This window comes from Charadrius vociferus, unplaced genomic scaffold (genome assembly GCF_000708025.1).
Source record: "Charadrius vociferus isolate BGI_N301 unplaced genomic scaffold, ASM70802v2 scaffold218, whole genome shotgun sequence".
Taxonomy (NCBI): domain Eukaryota; kingdom Metazoa; phylum Chordata; class Aves; order Charadriiformes; family Charadriidae; genus Charadrius; species Charadrius vociferus.
Window position 1 is genome coordinate 3263975 of NW_009650084.1, and position 15314 is coordinate 3279288.

Here is a 15314-nt window from a genome sequence, read left to right on the forward strand (position 1 = left end):
CAGCCTGCCTTGACTGCACAGATGTCTGAGCTACTCATCAGTGAGTTTTGGAACCACCACCATTTGCAGCACAGCATTTTAAAGTCAAGTAAGCTGTCACCAATTACAGTCTGCCTTAAAACACTACAGAGTAAATAGCAGTGGTTCAAAAGCTGACTGACAAGCAGCACACACACTCATGCAGTAGGGATGGGTAGACAGCTGGTAGGGATAACCTTGTCAGCTGGCCCAACCTCTCATGGCCTCATCCATCAATCCAACCTCAGAGATCCATCCCTTGCTAAATAAAATTGCCATTTGTCACCAACTGGAAACAATGAAAGTGAGCTTGACGATTTCAGCTGTGGTCCCTAAAGGACCTGACCTGACATCTCTATAAGTTTCATTCAAAATTCAATATAAAGGACAGACAACTAAAAGAAGCCATAGGGTGCGGGGGGAGAATGGGAATAGGTTCATGAGAAGCTTGAAAAGAAAGCACCAGCTCAATAGGAAAACTTGTATTTTATATATTAAATAGTGTTAGTGTAAGAATTTAAACTATGGAGGGCAATTTTAATTATTTTTTTTTTTTAATAAGAAAGCTCTCATCTTACCCTTGAAAATATTATAAATGTCCTGTGGATATAAAAGTTTACTTTACAATGAAATGTCATGTATCTTCTTTAAGAGGCCATAACACTAATTCAATTCAAGTGTTCTCTCTTTGGCTTTTAACTGCAAGGAATTATGAAATAAGAGTTATCTCTGGTAAATTTAATTACTTTTCTCACCAGCTTGTATGATAAAAAGTTTAGCTAATAAAAATGAGGGGTACCAAGGACAGCCTTTCTTAAAACCACAGCAGCAGAGGTCAACTGTAATAAGGAATTATTAATAGAAGGTAAGACTGCTTCTTTCAGGAGCTTACTCTCTAAGTACTATATTAAAGAAAAATAATGGGCTCCGCTGCTGGCTTAGAGTGAAATATGACATTAAAAACTAGCAAATCCATGTAGGCGTCATGTCTTCAGACAAGGTGTTGAACCTGGACTGCTAGTCTGAGGTCATCTCCTGGGTTCTCATCACACTGATGAGGGGACAGACAGGCATCAAAAAATGACAAAAGATGACAAAGATGACACAAAACTGGGAGGGGTGGCTGACACACCAGAAGGCTGTGCTGCCACACAGCGTGACCTGGACAGGCTGGAGAGCTGGGCAGAGAGAAACCTAATGAAATTCAACAAGGGCAAGTGTAGGGTACTGCATCTGGGGAGGAATAACCTCATGCATCAGTACAGGTTGGGGGCTGACCTCCTGGAGAGCAGCTCTGTGGAAAGGGACCTGGGAGTCCTGGTGGACAACAGGATGACCATGAGCCAGCAATGTGCCCTGGTGGACAAGAAGGCAAATGGCATCCTGGGGTGCATCAAAAAGAGTGTGGCCAGCAGGTCGAAGGAGGTCATCCTCCCCCTCTACTCTGCCCTGGTGAGGCCACATCTGGAGTACTGTGTCCAGTTCTGGGCTCCCCAGTTCAAGAAAGACAGGGATCTGCTGGAGAGGGTCCAGCAAAGGGTTATGAAGATGATTAGGGGATTAGAACATCTCTCATATGAGGAAAGGCTAAGGGACTTGGGTCTTTTTAGTCTAGAGAAAAGAAGACTGAGGGGGGATATTATTAACACTTACAAAAACTTAAAGGGAGGGTTCCAGGGGGATGGGAACAGTCTTTTTTCAGTGGTGCCCAGTGATAGGACAAGAGGTAACAGGCACAAACTTGAATATAGGAAGTTCCATCTTAACATGAGGAGGAACTTCTTTCCTTTGAGGGTGACAGAGCACTGGAACAGGCTGCCCCGAGAGGTTGTGGAGTCTCCTACACTGGAGACATTCAAAACCCGCCTGGATGTCACCCTGTGCAGCTTGCTGTAGGTGATCCTGTTGGGCAGGGGGGTTGGACTAGATGATCTCCAGAGGTCCCTTCCAATCCTGACCATTCTGTGATTATGTGTAATGACTCACCTCGGCTATCTCAAACACCTCAGGGATCCTACTAGACCATATTCTATACAGCAAAATAACCTATCCTGCTACAAAGTATATTACTTTCTTTTAGTGCCTGTCTTGCTGCACCGACAGTAAGGGGAACCTAGACAGCAAATTGAGATTAGATGCATATCTTTTAAATTGGTAAAAGAGATTAGATGAGAGGAGTTGACTTTCTTTCTTAGTGAAAAGGAATAGAAGGAGACTTTTAAGGAAAGAAACTTACAAGGTATAAAATGTTATATTCATTATAGTGGTATGAAAATAAATTTTTGCTTCCCTGTCCTGACAAACAAAACTAAAAAGATGATCAAAAATCAAATAAAGAATGGATTTGAAGATCATAATATCTTTGCAGAATGGTTTAACAACTATTTATTGCACTTGTTCCACTACTAGGAAGCATGATTTTTGTTTGCTTTGCTTTCTACTCACTGACCCATAAGAGTTTGCTGATGGCGATAGAATCAAGGAAGTAACACATTTTCATATCTAGTTGACTTGCATACAATAAAAAAGCACAGAGTGTTGAAGGTATCTATCCTTCCCTGCACATAAATAATCTCCAGTCAATGTTAGAAGAAGGTCAGGAAGATAATAATAAAACAAACCTACATGCATTTTCTTCCTTGTTGAGTTAAGAAACCAGAAGACCTTTGACATATTAAATTCAGGAAAAGTAGGATAATTAACTTGGCCAGCAGCACACTTCATTCCTTTTCTAAGATGTAATGTGACTGAAAGAAGGATATAACATGGAATTATTCAGCTCCAAGTAATTTTTTTGGGTAGTTCTATATTATTTCCCTTCTTAAGAAATGTTCGCAATGAGCTGCTCCCAAGCAGCAGGTCAAGTTTGGTGAAAGCTGTGGCAGCAGAGGTAGGAAAAGCTCTCAGAATTCAGGTAAAGAAGAAATTCTGGATAATGGTGCACATTTAAAAGTAGTATCTTGCTTTAAAAAGAAATATTTTGCAGTTTTTAATAATAAGCATGTTTAATACGGTGTATCATCCCTGCCTCCCAGTTTTGTATCATCTGTGAACTTACTGAGGATGTGCTCTGTCTCACTGTCCAGGTCATTAACGAAGACCTTGAACAGGACTGGACCCACGCAGTATTAGCTTGTGGGGTACACTGCTAGTGAATTGCCTCCAGCCAGAATTTGTGCTGCTGTTCACAACCCTCTGGGCCCTGTCACTCAGCCAGTTTTAAATCCACCTCACTGCCTATTTACCTAACCCATACTTTGTCTATGAGGACGCCATGGGAGACAGTGTCAAAGCCTTCCTAAAAGAGAGGTAAATGACATCCACTGCTCACCCCTTACCAAGCTAGCCATTTCATTGGAGAAGGCTGACTTCAGCAAATCTAATTTTAAGAACTGTACCAAATGTTTTAAGAATAACCACAAACACTGGTTTGTGAAGGCTATTGCTGGCTATAAAACAAGTTTTGCATTGGGGAATTTTACTTGATTTATTGGCCAATTAACAAACTTTTAATTTCTGATTCTGCTACTGAAAAATAGAAACAGGCAAACAAACACTTAGAGAACTACACTTGGATTCCTCTCCAGACTCTGTTCCTCACCCTTCCCATCTCCAATCCCCTTGCTGCCTGTATGCTACACCTGCAGTGGGCAGTGTGGGAGACTGGGGTCTGCACGTTGTGGTTCCTCTTCTTTGGTGGCTCCTTGTTTCTTCCTCCACTGCTTTGGCATAGGCTGCTTTACTGGCCACAGCCCTGCTGGAGACATAACTCCCCCCGAGTCCTCTGCTCAGTTCCTGTAGTTCTTTTGCTCCAGCCCAGCTTGCAACCCCACCGCTGCCAGCATCATGTGGGTTATGCCCAGTACCAAACTCCAGTGTGCTTTAGAAAGAAAGCCATTCTAGGTATAGAAAGGTGGGAAATTCTATTGTATTTCCCTTCCTTAGTGCATTGCACGATATCCTGCCAAAAAAATGTCTGACAGATTGTCAGTATGATGCAAACTGTACACACCAATATTTTGAAGTGCTCATAGTATGAACATTTCTTCATGTTCATTCTGATTACACATTTGCCTTTGATACATTGGAAATCACTCACTGTTAAATGTGACACAGATTTTTCAGTTGCTCAGGATTTCTTTTATTCCCAGGCACCTCTCAGCTTGTTATGGCCAGTCCTGAAAGCTGATTTGAAATCTTATTTTCTAATTATAATGCAAACTTCCCATTTAGCTACTTGTATAAAGACAAGATGGCAATGCCACAGGTGGCAGAAGACATGGCAGAAGCTCACACAGGTAACTGGTAGGGGTCACAGCAGAATAAATGAAAGAGAGAGGCAAACTAAGCAACAGAAAAGTGTCAGGCTTAAGCAAAAGTACAGGTAGATCATGACAAAGATGTGGAACACATTGCAGGTAGCAAACGTCACAAATATTGTACCTTTAGTTCAAATTCAGGCAGCCACAATTGTGCTAAAGAACTTGAGTGCTATTGTTACGTGTATGGCTTCGTAGGCCAGACAATAAGAAACCCAGATATGATTAGAGGTGCAGATGGAATTCAGATTATCTGAATATAGTCCTACTTTGTTCTTAGGTTTCTGTTCATAGCTCTTGAAAAAAACATAAGGAATGCTTATATATATCAGGCTGCTGCTATTAGAGTTTCCAAATTTATATGCATACCTTGTTTATATTCAAAATGTAATTCCATATTTATTCCATTTCAGTTCAAATGTTGTATCCACCCACTTGAATTCTGCACATAGTGCTCAGTGTACATGAAAAGCTACTGGTTTACCCACTCTCAGCACATCCTCATTCTCAAGTCATTTCTCAATAAAAAAGATAAATGTATTGCAAAACTTTATCCAATACGTCCCATATATACAAAAAATATTTTTGAGAAAAATATTTGTCTGCAATGATAAATTGCTGCTTTTTTAGAAAGACTGCAGAAGGAACACCGTCAAATATATTATTAAAAAAATGTTCCCAAAGACACCTAGTTCAATATACAGAATGCAAAATGCAACTGAAGTGTTTGCTATGCTGTGCAGAATAACATCCATATGGAGAGAGAGCATATGAGAGTGGACTCTGGTGATCCATAATAACTGAACAGACAGAGCCAGATTTGCACACTCTCCCCATATGATCAGAAATCAGAGCCTGCTGCAAGAGAGAAAATACCTTTGGCTAGTGAAAGGAGATAAGATTTCCCTTCTGGTGTTTCTTATACATGATTCCCAAATGAGAAATATATCCACATACAATTACTTGAAAAAGTACCCAGGAATCTCCATTCTGAGGAATGTGTCCTTCTTTACAGATTTAAAATTATTTCTTTCCTTCTGTCTCTCTGATTTCCACAATTTTTCCAGAGAAATCATGACCCAGCCACTGCCTCTTTCACCTAGGATTACCACCATTGGCTTCATGAGGCTTTATGAAGGCAACCAGAAATAAAATATAGCCTAAGGAATATGTGTGGGTATTAAAAAAAAAAAAAAAGACAGAGATAGAAACAACCGTCTTGTTAATGTACCTGTTGCTACGCAAGAAAAAAAAAGTTTTCTCCTAGTAACAGGCTTCTGCATAGTTGTTACTATGGTTCAAGTGCTCCAGAGTATGCTAGCCTTATGCAATTTGTGCTGTCACCTGTCAATCCTCCCCCCCAAAACCTGACCTTTTGATGTCTATTTATATCCTTATTTATATTAGTAATCTATTTGTATTGAATTCTACATACTCCATATATATAAATGTATACGTATGTACATGTATATGTGTGTAAATGTACCAAAATTTACACAGTATTTCTTTCTTCTATGTTAACCACTGTTTCCAAAGGGCAAAGGCTAGCATTGTTTCAGTTGGAGAATTCATTTTTTCTTCATTTTTTCAAATATAACCACATGATTTACAAACTGTTCCTTTTTATAGGTTGATGTTAACCATGTAAGTAGACCAGGACTAAATGTACTTCTTCACAAAACATATGTGGCATTTTGCATCCTGTAACATGAGTAGTTAAGTTTTCTCCCCTTTATTGACCTACTTCGTCTCATTAATTCCATTAAAAGGTTTTGCTTGTTGAAGGATGTCCAAGATTTACACGCACATATATGCATGCTCTCATGTATACTATGGTTGCTATGCAAATGGTACATCCTTCCAAAAAAACCTTAGTATACTATCAGTTGAAAAGGAAGCAAAGATAATCAGGATATAATGCTCTATTTGCTGGTGAACAAGGAAACGTACAGGAAATCACACATGCTCATGGGCTCCATGGTGCCATGCGATCTTGCTCTCCAACCTCAAAAGATTGCATAAATTTTCATTCAAGATACCAAATGCCAGAAATCTAGCTGGCTTCTCTTTTTGTGGCTCCTATTGGACTTGTTTGACTCTCATTCATTAACAATGCAAAAGGGATAAAGTTGCTCTATGCAGTACTGTGTTTTAGGTCATTACCACTGGATCTCACTTTTCCCAAGTTCACAACACCAAGCAGAACAAGAACAGTTCTCAAGGCAGGCCACAAAAAAAAGTCAAAGACTTCTGCACATTAGCAAACCACAGACAATGAAATAAAAGATTAAATGAGATTGAGCAGCTGCTCTCAGTTGAAAAGCATGTTTTCCTTCCAACTCATTTCAACAACAGATTTTCTGTAGGCGGGAAATTATTTCACAGAAATAACAATTTAGTTACTAGAAAAGCTGGGGAAAAAAAAATAGAGGTTTTTAGTGACTGCAATTATAGACCCTCTGTTGATAGTTACCCTACCTGTTTCTATTGCAATCCAGGTTTCAGCTGCTTACTAAGAAGCAAACTGATGCACACAAGCTGAGTTACTAATTTTGTTTTCTCTTTTAGGGTATAGAACAATCTAGAAACTATTTTACTAGATCTAGACATTGCCTCTCAGAATGCTGATTGCAGTCTTAATACTTTTGTTTTAATTTTTTCCACATAAATCTTTAGGGAAGTCCCTTCCCCATGGCACCGCAGATTCTCAAGATATTTGGGATATAGCTGATCAATTTCTGTCAACTCCAGAGTAAAGTAAGGATTCCTGTTCCAGAACAAAAGGTCAAAAGAAGCCCATGAAAAAGCCACCTCTCTTTGCCCAACCAGATTCAGGACTAGGACTCTACCATGCAGCTTACCTATTTCTAAATTTTTACTTTTATTCCTGCTCCCCCTGGGCTTGACGGAGAACGGCAGAGGGATCACAAATATTTATAAGCCATCTATAAAGATGTGTAAATTCCATTATAGTCCATGGCACACAGTACAAACACCTCAAAGCTGCTGTAGCTTCTGTTTTGGCTTTAATGACCCTTAATGTAGCTTGCCAAAAGAAAAGAAAAAAAAAAAAAAAGACAACATGCTTGCTTTGTGGAAGACAGGAGCGGGACTGATAGAAAACCACTCCCCAAATAGGGATATCTGCTATACAGCTAATCCTAGCAGTCTCTTTTCTTTTGTATATATCTCAAAGGAAAACAAATTGAAACTTCAGCTGTACAAAAGCAACATTTCACAAGCCTGTTCTTCATCCTTTTTAAGGCAGTTTCCACCACTGCAGCCTGAGGGGACACACCTGATCTTTGATTAAATGGGAATTTCCGTAAGTGAAGACTGATGACTTGAGCTTCAAATACTATGTTTTACAAATAATAAACTATAACTTCTGTCAGGCAGTTAAGTAACTTGCAGGTAGTTAAGTTCCACATTCAAACACCACCACTCCCCAACCGTAATGGATACCAGACCTAGGCATAACTTTTCCAAGATAATAGATTTTCCTCAGTAAATTCTTACTTACTGAAACCTGAACTTTTATAAGTATTGGAGAATGTAAACAGCAGACTCATCGTGTAGGAATTTCCAAATTGAAAATATTTTCTTCCTTTCTTTTCAGAGAGTCTCTTAGCAAAATAATCTGAACAAGAACCCAAACTCCATAGAGCAATTCAGAAGTAAAATCTGTGGATCACAAATCAAAATAACAGCTGAAAAAAATATATCTGCATTTATCATGCTTGCTATTTGACACACTAACAAATGTTCCATGCATGCCTCACTTGGGCTTGTGTAGCTACAGAGAGAAGGAAGGGAACAGATCCTCCGGCTCTGCTGATTCCCTTCGTTGCAAGGCATCATATTAAGGCATATTCATGAAAAGAAATTCTTCTTTAATAAAAATTGAAAAACCTCTCACTTTTTAAATGGACTTGCAGACAGCACAGCTTCATAAACTGGGCTGGCCCAGTGCACCAGCTATAACCTTGAGTCAATGGTTACCTGCAGCTCATTTGAAGCAGGACTTCTCACCTCTCACAGAGGAAAGATACTGTTGATCAGCTGTCTGCAGTCTTTGTTGTATTTCAGGGTTTTAAATTCCGTAAGGGTTGCTACTGTCTATAAACCCATGCCTGTCACATTACCAAAATTATTCTTTCACAAGAAGCAGGAACTCTCTGCCATCTGGATGAGCTTAACTTGTGATATAAGTAAAGGTTCGAATTCATTTTCAGCATGCCTGATCCCACAGCATAAAAACACAAACACAAAGCTCAATCCCTTATGTCTGTGATAACACAGCCTACAGAGCCAAAGCTGAATTCAGAACCTTGCAAGTCCCCTCTGGGCACATAAAATAAACTGAAGGGGAGAGTCCACATATCTCCAAAAAGACACTTTAAAGGAAATCAGGAGATAACAGTGCCAAAAATTTTATGCCAATACACTTATATAATTGCTAAAACATATGTATTTGTATTAATACAAATTTATGCTATGCAATTACTGCTTACGTTTTTCCTCATAGCTACACACTAGACCAGAGAAGTTGGAAATTCACTCATCCTTGTATAAGTAAAGTATTTCAGCTGCCGTGTGGATACAAGTTCTTTACTTCACGGCACTTCTGGGTTCCACGTTGCAGAAACAGGCATCAAAATCTGAATACGCAGCTTAACTCCTGGTCAAAAGAGACTTTTTTGTTATAATCTAGAAATTAGGCTTTATAGATACCAATGTGCATAAAGAATATTACAGTGTTCCAAAAATCCCAGACATCTTAACCTCTGTGACACATCGGTTAAGAAAGAATAAAGAAATGTGCCGATACAGTGGCTGTTTATGAAAAACATCATATAGATGTATACATATGGGATCACTAATGTCTAGAGATACCCAACTGTATTTGAAAACTTACTCCTTAGTTGTTGAATTACTTCACACAAATAATAAAAAGTATTTAGTATTTTAAAATCATCAAAGTTCCACAACCATTTTTATAATCATTTAGTTCATAATAAGGCATTTTTTCCTTAAACTAATAGAATGTAGGCAATGTCAGTTCACAGAAATGATTTTCAGTAGAGTCAAAAAAAAAAAAAGACTGTCATGGCACATATTACAGACTGCTCGACAGGCATAGTCTGTTCGACTAATGCATTCAGAAGATAAAAGAATTAACACTGATGACTGAAAACTAAAGACCAACATTCTCCCATCTGTTTGTGCACCATGGGGACTTAAATTCCGCCCATCAGCTGGAAGGCATGTAAAAGGCAAACAAAATCCCACTTGGTTCCAGTACTGAACACTTCTGATAACACTGCAGAAGAACAGTATGCATTCAATATCTTTCTGAGTAAAATACAACTAAGCATACAGTTAGGAGACAAAAAGTTAAAATCTACTAACCCAGAAGCTATCAAGCAAAACATAATGTACATTTCTCAAGTTACCACTATTTCCATGCCCTAGCACTACCACATTCATGAGGATTTGGGAACATTCTATTAATTCTAAATGCACATGGATATTTACTTGGATCTTAATTAGTTGGCAAGTCAGTTTTCATGGTTGTTCCTCATATTCTGATTCCTAGCCTACATCACCAAGGTTTCTTGGAATTTACAGTCTTAATTTCTAAGCTAAATAAAGTATGGTTTCCTTGACTTAGCTTTACCTCAAGGGATTATTTTTATTTCCTCTCTTCTCCCACCTAAATCTCGGAAAACATGCAGAATCATCAAGTTAGTTTGATTAGAAATTGGAAGGACAGAATTATTTTTGCTGTACCCATTTCTATTTTTTCACTTCCACACTTCATTCTGTACTTTTCCAACAACTAATCATTCTTAAAATAATCCAAATACATAGCTTGAATGCATGACCAAATTTTGCCATACAACTTGAACACTAATTGTATCAGCCTTGGTACATCTTCTTCATATGTAATCACTGCTGGTTTTAAATCTATGAAGAAAAAGAATATCTTTTCTATTGCTCTTGTTGGCTACATGTGAGGTCAGGGATGGGACACTTTAGCTTAGACACTTTAGCTTAGACACAATGTAGGGCAAACGAAGCTATAGGGCTTTTGGTGTGACCCTGATTTCTATGAACAAGGTTGGACCATGGGAAAAACTTGTTCAAGTCCAGTACTACACATAGCCTTGAGTTTAAACATCCAACTCTCCAGTCTCTGCATATAAGCTTCATTCAAACAGAAATTAGAGGAACAAATCTTGCTCTCAAGATACGCACTTGTCGTAATGTAAATCAATATTTCAATATTCTACTTGTCAAAAGATTGACTTGCATTAAAGAAAAAAGTATATTAAAGAGCAGCTAGTGAAGAATTATATATCCATGATTCTGATCTCCAAGCCAAGCACGACAAAAGAAAATAATATCTGTGTTTGTTTATTGAGGTACCTCAGGTCAAAATACCTGTTGTACAGTTTTCATGAGGGCTTCTCAGAAAAGAGGCAAAGAGATGAGGCAGTAGGGTATCAGGAGGGTGCTAAAAGCATGAAGAATCTCTTTCTTTTTGCTTAGTATGCAAAAAAAAAAGTTTAATCGGAATAATTAATCAATTGGATGGACCAGTTTGAATGTCATAAAAATAAGCTAAGACATACTTTAACTCTTTTAATGAAACCATTTTCTTTGAAAGCAAGAAAAAATTGAGACTAAATATCCGAATATATTTTCTCACTGTAATTTAGTATTTATCCTGGAAGTTGAGGTAGACTAAGATGTGATGATAAAAAATTATAACAAAATCTATTTGCATGATACTATATCACAAATAAAAGTTCTCTTTGCTGAGAACAGCAGTCAGTTCTACTTTTAAGACACTGGAGCAAAAATGCAAAAGATCAGAATGAGGTCAACAAAAACGATGGCTGAAGTTCAGAAGGATGGGTATTTGACTTGATATTGCCAGCTCTCAAATTATTTGGCAAGAAAAGGGAATTAGAAGGGAGCCTTCAAAGAGCATCGATGACTAAAGACTAAAATTTTCCCATCTGCCTGTGCACATGGGACTTGAACACTCCCCATCAGTATCACAGCTTATGGAAAAAAATGAAATTATTCAAGTTCTGGATGCCTCTGATAACAGTATAGGAGCACAATTTCTTTTCATTCTTATTTTAATTGTTATCATTAAAAATTATGACAGGCACACAGAAAAATGATCAGTCCCTGCCTCATAATACTACAGCAAAAGGTCATTTTATGAAATTATTGCCTTTTATTTTTAGAACAAATAGAAGGAAATTCTCCTTCACGCAGCAAGGAGTGAGCCTTTGGAATTCCCTATCAAAAAGTCTTCAAATCCAACACTACAGTTAGAGTTAAAAGTGACTTTATAACCATTAATAAAGCTTGAAATTACATAAGGTCAACCTTATGTAATCTCATATTTTAGGAAATGAAAAGATCCCTCCCTAGGGTTAGCAAGAACTCTAATTGTGTAGAACATTGGACACTTAGTAAGGCAGAATTTTATTGTAGGTAAAATGGGGGTAGGAAGCATCTTCTGACTATAGTACTGCTAAGTATAGGGCACAAATAGGAAAATAAGACAGCGAGTATTATGTTTTACTAATATGTTTCCTGCTAAGTTGTCTGCGTGTATATATGTATACATGCATATATATCGGGAAGTATTCATACACACGTATACATATACACACACAGAGTCCAAACAAAACAGGTGGGGAAAGTTCTGCCTAGTAGTTTCACTCAAAGGGCTTCCAAACCTGACCCACCATTGTTGAAGGCAAGGTTGGAAGGGACCTCTGGAGATCATCTAGTCCAACCCCCCCGCCACAGCAGGGTCACCTACAACACGTTGCACAGGATGGTGTCCAGGGGGGTTTTGAATGTCTCCAGTGTGGGAGACTCCACGAACTCTCTGGGCAGCCTGTTCCAGTGCTCCACTACCCTCAAAGGAAAGAAGTTCCTCCTCATGTTAAGATGGAACTTCCTGTGTTCAAGTTTGTGCCCATTACCTCTTGTCCTATCGCTAGGCACCACTGAAAAAAGACTGTTCCCATCCCCCTGGAACCCTCCCTTTAAGTATTTGTAAGTGTTAATAAGATCCCACCACATGGAGCAATAAAGAAAGGACGCTGATTTTGGTGGCTCAGTAAGGACTGGAAGCTGACTGTGAGGAGCTGGTAGCTTCCAGGCTCAATAAGTTACATAAATGGTGGAAAATTTAACCAGGGGCAAAACTGAAAACCCTGTTTAACATGGTGGTCTTCCCTTTCTCCCTCTGTGTGGGAAGCTAGTCTTCTTCCTGTCTATGCACACTGTCATATCCATGACTGTATTTATGTAACTTGGAAAGTACAGATGCTGAATGTTCTGATTTTTGTTCTCCAGTCCATCTTGAGATTACATACACACACACAAAACATATATATATGTAAATTAAATATGCTTCAAATGGCACATGGAAATAAGTAGCATTACTTCAGGCACAACATTAGATATTACCAGTTTACTAATGCAGAGAAAAACTTAAAGTCTACATTAATGTATATACATGTACAGTAAAAATAAAGAAAACTGTACTGAATGTCTCTGGTATAAAAAGCAAGAGATTAAACAGCACATAATAAATGATAGCTGTGTACATTGTATAGTTTCTGCAGAGATAAATGCTTTCATTCCACTCAAGGAACTAGGAGTACAAACCTGCTAATTTAACTCAGTTAATTTGCATTTTTGTTATGAGACAGATTCATTGTTTTGATTGATAACATCAACATATTCCCAGTGTACAGGGGAGGGACTGTATAGCAGCTTAATCTCCACTCCAGGTGACACTGTTCCGCGGGTTAGTAATTAAATCTATGCACTCTACAAACAAGTCATTGTGTGAAATACCAAATGTATTTAGGAAGTTTAGTATGCCAGTCATCTTAATACACTGGCTTCTCAGAACACCAGCGTGTAATTAGAGAACTTGCCAGACAAGCAGATTATCCTGTTATTTTCCTGAGCTTCGGCAATGGACGAAGTGCAGCAGATATCGAAAACTTCCAGTCATAAAAAGTAGTAACTTGTTGTGTGGGAGTGGAGTATCCTAAAACAACTATGAGGGAAAAACACACCTCCATGGCAAATTTTCTCTTCGATTATATGAAAAGGAAAACATACACTCAAAAGTCCTACCAATACAAGCATTACCACAGCCTACATTTATATATTAATCAAACATAAGATTCCAAGTTTATTTGCATAAAACGCTCTCAGACAATTAATGCATATACTGGTAAAGTGTCAGAATTTTACACAAAATTGAAACAAATCAAGGATTTATCAATGCTTTGTATCAGACAGATTTATTTCTCTGGTGTTCATATAGTGTAATCTTAGCAGTGAGGTGATAGGTAATCAACATCTTCCTATCACCTTGCCCAGCAACATTTGTCCGTAATCATTCCCTTATCATTCTCTGGTCTTCATCCCAAAAAATACAGCTTTCCAACTTCCAATACTCTTATAATTTTAATGAAGGTCCTTCTTCTCAAGAAATACCATACCAGTAATCTTGCAGTATTTATTTTAATTCAACAAATACTTCCCATCTTTTATATTTTGGAAAAAATGTTACTTACTGTGTTTTAAAAGTTTACAATATATTGTGGTTTCTAATGACAGCATAATTTGATATGAAGGCAAGCCTGATTTGATAAACTTTGATTTTTACATCACTGGAGATGCAGATATTATTCAGAAATTGTATAAAAAGCCACTTTTTTCCTGTGCTTTCATTTTCCAACTTTTATACACATTTTCTAACATCCTTTTAGCCTTTAGTCCTTGAAGACAGCAACCTCATCTTGCTCAAGCTCATCATCAAAACCAAAAAAACATAAACTACATCCAACTTTCCGCTATTTTTCAGTTCATGTCTCTAACTCCTACACTTCATTATGCATCCTAGACACATTATCTTACATTGTTCTGCACTGAACTGAATTACCTACTTTTTTGCACATAGTCTACACCAATTATTCTGGATTTGGGAAGTCAATGTTTTTCTCCACCTTTCCTATTCTAATTGAAAAGTCATCAAAAACGTGCAAACATGAGCCTTTTACTGACCCTCGTGTTACCTCATTTATTACTTCCCCTAACCCTGCACTGTTATAATTTACCAAAACCATCTGCTTTCAATATGTAAGCCAGTTTTTCCTGCAGCAGTTTTCTTTTCAACGACTTTACACATCAATCTTTATGGTGGCATATCAAGACAAGTTGCCCTTGAATTTTTGATAAATCATATCAGTGCTGCATTTTCCCATACTAGCTCACTCAGAAATTCAAGAATTCATGAAGATTCATTTGATGGTTCTTTTTTCATAGGTTCATGCTCCCAACCCCTTCTAAATTATGCATTACATACTACGCTATAGTGATAATTCATTCCAGTGTTTCCCAAATGAAAACAAAGAAAAAACCATAACATTGAGGGGAAAGAGAGTTGGTTTAGGGTTTTTTTTTAGCATTTCAGGACAGCCCTATCCAAATAAATAATGTAGTATCAATTTACCTGAAAGAATACCCTTCTTTCCTTTTTTTTTTTTTTTTCCCCCAGAAGTCAGCAGCTGACAAGATTCCCCTAAAGTCTGGGAATCACATCTACCACCCTTGTCATAGTTCTGTTTTACTAGAAATTTGGAGAGGCTGCAAGGTTCAGTCATTTTCTCTGAGATATGCATTTTCTTAGCCTCAGGAAAAGGCTGACAGTGAGAGATCTCAAAAGGCAAGATATATGTTTCTGGCTTACTATGATTGTTGTGAATAACATTACTAATTACAGAAAGAAGGAATTGAATGAGTCTCATCTATTACTAATTACAGAAAGAAGGTAGGAGAAAGAAGGAATTGAATGAGTCTCATCTGTGTTGAACATTTCATAGTTTTCAGGAGTGCCTAAATAAAAAGGCACTGTTC

At 37.9% G+C, this 15314-nt stretch overlaps 1 protein-coding gene across 1 annotated transcript in view; it reads right to left on the minus strand.

Annotated features, from left to right (window-relative positions):
* Nucleotides 1-15314, minus strand: part of MYO16 (myosin XVI) — a 322775-nt gene that overhangs the window by 240228 nt on the left and 67233 nt on the right. The window lies entirely within an intron of this gene.